The sequence below is a fragment of the Petromyzon marinus genome, chromosome 51 (assembly GCF_048934315.1).
Source record: "Petromyzon marinus isolate PM22_M1 ecotype Great Lakes invasive population chromosome 51, UKy_Petmar_22M1.pri1.0, whole genome shotgun sequence".
Lineage (NCBI taxonomy): Eukaryota > Metazoa > Chordata > Hyperoartia > Petromyzontiformes > Petromyzontidae > Petromyzon > Petromyzon marinus.
This window is the reverse complement of record NC_133717.1, coordinates 14630709-14635805: the sequence shown is the minus strand read 5'-3', so window position 1 is coordinate 14635805 and position 5097 is coordinate 14630709. Positions and strand designations below refer to the sequence as shown.

The 5097-nt window shown below is 46.9% G+C and overlaps 1 long non-coding RNA gene across 2 annotated transcripts; it reads left to right on the top strand.

Annotated features, from left to right (window-relative positions):
• The first annotated feature begins 214 nt into the window (after nucleotides 1-214).
• On the top strand, nucleotides 215-4839 carry LOC116953310 (uncharacterized). Of its 2 annotated transcripts, none has more exons than XR_012947292.1 (4): nucleotides 215-335; nucleotides 2182-2208; nucleotides 2923-3065; nucleotides 4445-4839. It is a non-coding gene; the product is annotated as an uncharacterized LOC116953310 (long non-coding RNA). The 2 variants fall into 2 exon arrangements; XR_004404577.2 differs by having other exon boundaries at nucleotides 216-342.
• Nucleotides 4840-5097: the final 258 nt, after the last annotated feature.

The following is a 5097-nucleotide window of genomic DNA, read 5'->3' as shown; positions in this document are numbered from 1 at the left end:
TCCCCTGTCACGATTCCATGCGTGTAACGAACAATTAAAAAACTAATCTTTATTAGATGTAAAACGAGTCCGGGGTGAGTGAGAGCCGGGCGCGTGCAGACGTGGCACTAAGCTCTGTCGAGCAGTGACGGGGCGGGATTGCTCCGACGTGACGTCCGCTCGCCGCGGTTCGCTTCCACGAAAGAGGGCAGTGACGCCGGGCAAGGGGGATGCTTAAATAAGAGACGCGAGGGAGACGCAGCAGCAGTGCCAGCCACAGCAGCAGTTCCAGCCACAGCAGCAGTGCCAGCCACAGCAGCAGTGTCAGCCACAGCAGCAGCGACTCGCAGAGCCCGGCACGTGGTAGTAATTGTGTGTGCGTGTAATATTGTGTGTGTGTGTAATATTGCGCGTGTAATATTGCGTGTGTAATATTGCGTATGTAATATTGTGCGTGTAATATTGTGTATGTGTAATATTGTGTGTGTGTAATATTGTGTGTGATATTGTGCGTGTAATATTGTGCGTGTGTAATATTGTGTGTGTGTGGAATATTGTGTGTAGCGGTTAGCGCGCTGCGCTATGAACCTGGCGACCCGGGTTCGATTCCCGCTCACGGCCAACACGCAGTGACGATTATCTGATCCGGTCCCGGGCCTCCCCTAGGTCGACTCAGCCTCAAATGAGTACCTGTTGCGGTGTGTATACATCGCCACTAGGGAGACAAAGGCGGTCGGGCGTGGTGCTGGCCACCCACCCCCTCGTGTACCGTTCCGGCCTTCATAGGTGCTGCTCGCTAACAGCACTTGCCCCTACAGTCTGTTAAGGCTACATGGGGGATCTTTGTGTAATATTGTGTGAGTGTAATATTGTTTGTGTGTGTAATATTGTGTGCGTGTAAAATTGTGTGTTTAATAGTGTGTGTAATATTGTGTGTGTAATAGTGTGTGTTTAATATTGCGTGTGTAATATTGTGCGTATAATATTGTGCGTGTGTAATATTGTGTGTGTGTAATATTGCGTGTGTGTAATATTACGCGTGTAATATTGTGTGTGTGTGTAATATTGTGTGCGTGTAATATTGTGTGTGTGTAATATTGTGTACGTGTAATATTGTGTGCGTGTAATATTGTGTGCGTGTAATATTGCTTAATATTGTGTGTGTAATATTGCGTGTGTAATATTGTGTGTGTGTGTAATATTGTGTGCGTGTAATATTGTGTGCGTGTATTATTGTTTAATATTGAGTGTAATATTGTGCGTGTAATATTGTGTGAGTGTGTAATATTGTGTGTGTGTAATATTGCGTGTATAATATTCTGTGTGTAATATTGCGTGTGTAATATTGTGTGTGTAATATTGTGTGTGTAATATTGCGTGTGTAATATTGTGTGTGTGTAATATTGCGTGTGTAATATTGTGTGTGTAATATTGCGTGTGTAATATTGCGTGTGTAATATTGTGTGTGTGTAATATTGTGTGTGTGTAATATTGTGCGTGTGTAATATTGTGTGAGTGTAATATTGTGTGAGTGTGTAATATTGTGTGTGTGTGTAATATTGCGTGTGTAATATTGTGTGTGTAATATTGTGTGTGTGTGTAATATTGTGCGTGTGCAATATTGTGTGTGTGTAATATTGTGTGTGTGTGTAATATTGCGTGTGTAATATTGTGTGTGTAATATTGTGTGTGTGTGTAATATTGTGCGTGTGCAATATTGTGTGTGTGTAATATTGTGTGTGTGTGTAATATTGTGTGTGTGTAATATCGTCTGTGTTATAGTGTGTGTGTGTGTTACAGTCGTGTTAGTAGCAATTATCACGCTGCGCTACGAACCCGGCCATACGAGTTCGATTCCCGTTCACGGCCAACAACAGTGACGCTTATATGAACCAGTCCTGGGCCTCTCCTAGGTCGACTCAGCCTCAAATGAGTACCTGGTGTGGTGTGTAAACATCGCCACGAGGGAGACAAGGCGGCTGGGCGTGTGCCATTCCAGCCTTCGTAGATGCTCGCTAACAGCACTTGCCCCCACAGTCTGTTTAACGCTATGCGGGGGGATCTTTGTCTTTGTGCAATAACGTGGGGAGCGGTCGGGTAGTCGTTAGCGCGCTGCGCTGCGAGCCCGGCGACCCGAGTGATTGTCGCATTATCCCTACAGCTGTCTCACAGTCGCTTCCTTATCTTCTGCGTGCTTCACAGAAACATAATGGGAGCTTCGGAATCGAGGTAACTGCCCTTACCCTCCCCATCTCCCCCGCACACGCACTGCTTCATAGCCTCACGATGCCTCTCCGATCTCCACTTCCCCCCTCCCTCTCCTCTCTGTTCCCCTCAACGTCGGCCTTCGGTGCTAAACGGACTTCTTGCTCCATCGGGAGTCATCCGCACTGTTCCCTCTCGCTGTCCCGCGCCTGTTAGCCGCGTTCCGCCTGATGCAACCTGCATATCAGGCGGGCTAATTAACATCTCGGTGGTGAGATGTTAACTACCTCGCCTGGTATACAGGAGGTCGTGGGTTCGATCTCGACCCTGACGCCTGTTGTATATTTGGAGAATGCATCCCTCGCTTCCCGTGGTCGCGTGGATTTTTCCCTCAACATTTAGAATCAGCATCACGCGTTTTGAGTATTTGGTTGCTGTAAATGTCCACGTGACGATAAGCCACTTCGTTGTGCTATCAATTGTGGCCAGGTCGCTTCTGAAGAAAGCGCTATACGGTTTAGCGCAGTTGGGCCTTACCTCGTAAAATAAAGGTAGTCTAGTTTTAGTTGCGTGTCTCATGGACTCTCGCCAGACTTTGTAGACTTCCAAAAGAATCGTGCTCGTTTAACGACAGCCGATGCGAAAGAAAGTTGGACGTGCCTACACACATACACACACAATCCTCGCGGATTTCAATGCAGGTCAACAAAATAGATCCGCATTCGCGTGCGCGTGCAGCAGTCCAACCTTGGACGACATCGGATTCACCAGCAGCGGTGTCCGCAGCGGATCGTCCGCTTCCTCGATGCACTCAAATGAAGCTAAGAGCAACGGTGGAGGAGTCTCCTCCGGGAGCACTTTTTCCACGATCCAGAAGATTGGTGAGTATCACCAAACAACAGAGTTAAGCCGTAGAGCTGAGAAGCTCCTTTTCATGGTGGGGCGACTCGGGTGGCTAACATCAAAGTATTCCACGATTACACCAAACACAAACATCCCCCGTATAGCCTTAACAGACTGTTTGGGCAAGTGCTGTTAGCGAGCACCTATGAAGGCCGGCACGGCTCACAGAACCACGTCCGGCCGCTTTTGTCTCCCCAGTGGCGATATTTACGTATCGCACCAGGTACTCATTTGAGGCTGAGTTGACTCACGGGAGGCCTAGGACCGGTTAAGATAATCGTCACTGGTGTTGGTTGCCGTAAGCGGGAATCGAACTCTGGTCGCCTCGTTCACAGCGCAGCACGCTAACCGCTACCGCTCCCCACAATTACACACCTTACACACACACACTCGCCCACTGACACACCCACCCATTCATTCACCCACCCATTCATTCACCCATTCACCCACCCATTCACCCATTCACCCACCCATTCACCCACCCATTCACCCATTTACCCACCTATTCACCCACTCACTCACCCGCCCACTCACTCATCTAACCACCTCACCACTCAGCCACCCACTCACTCACGCACTTTAGAGTCGGAATCAGGAGTGTAGAGACAAGGAGCTATTTTTCAAGGGCGACTCGGTCGGCAGACAACATAAAAGTGTTCCATAATTACAGATTTAAAAAAATCAAGCCAAGGTATTGATAATAGCAATTGTTGTATAATTACACTTAAACTTTAGTGACTTTAATAGAGCGGGTTTAAATGAAGACAGAGATGGCAGAATGGAGATGCTAAGAGACGACACTGGGTAGTTCCAAACACTTTGGGGCAACAGCTGCATTAAATTCCTTTGATCCATATTGTGTGCACATTCTGAGAACTATAAAATAGACAATCGCACGCGCGTCGCAGCCACAGTGGCGAGATGTTAACAACTGTTATACAGGAGGTCGTGGATTTGATCCCGACCCTAACGCTTGTTGGATATTCGGAGTTTTTCCAATCCTATGGTTTTACCATCCACATTTAGAATTAACATGCGCTTAGAATAAGCTATCTGGCTGCAATACATTTCCACGTGATAAGCCACTTCGATGAGATATTCTTTGTGGCCAGGTCGTATCTGAAAAACAGCTATATAGCTCAGTGGGTCTTACCTGGTAAAATAAAAAAGGTTAATAGCTCCATAGTTTTTCTGACAAATAGCAATGTGAATTATTTTTTTCCCAATTACAATTGGGGCCCGCAATGTTATGTCCGCCCTATTTACTGCTGCTTTATCGTGCTGAATGTGTCTGTACAGTAAGGGCTTCCATCTGCAGTTGCTTGAGTTTGATTCCCGCATCAACTCTCTCCTCCAGGTGCTTCCGGGTCAGGGAAAAAATAAGTGAGATGGAAGCGTCGTATCCAACCTGTTGGGTCCAGCAGGCTCCTATGGAAAGGATGCAGATCTCTGTGGTTGACATTAAAATACGCATGCCTAATCTTCTCACGAAAATCGATGTTTTATTGGATGCATCAATGTGTTATTGTTTAAAAAAGGGAGGTGAGACATATGTTTGAGAACGCCGTGGCGTGAGCCTGGATAAGTGGCTGGGAAGTGGATAGGAAGCTGCTGCTGCGGATTTGTGATGTGACCTGTGAAGACGGAGGAGGGGAAACATCTCGGCAGGGATTTTGACGAATGCACTACATTACTGAAATCGTGTGGTAATACGATATTTTCAAACGTGAATAAATCACAATCTACAAACGATCTTCGTTGTTACGAGTATTATTTTCAGCTGCAGGAGGCTCGTGCCTCACGCGTATGTGTAGTGGCCTTATTGACGTCGGAGACTGTTCACTTGAGGCAACACGTATTTATTACAGACGCTTCAATTACAGTGGCGAATCGGATACTTGAAGAGGTAACGGCCTCTTCACCCGTACTCTATAGAGGGAATGTTCCCCGAGCTTTAGCCCACGCTAGCTTCCTGGTTCCCTCTATCCTAGTCCTCTCTCAGGAGGCGAT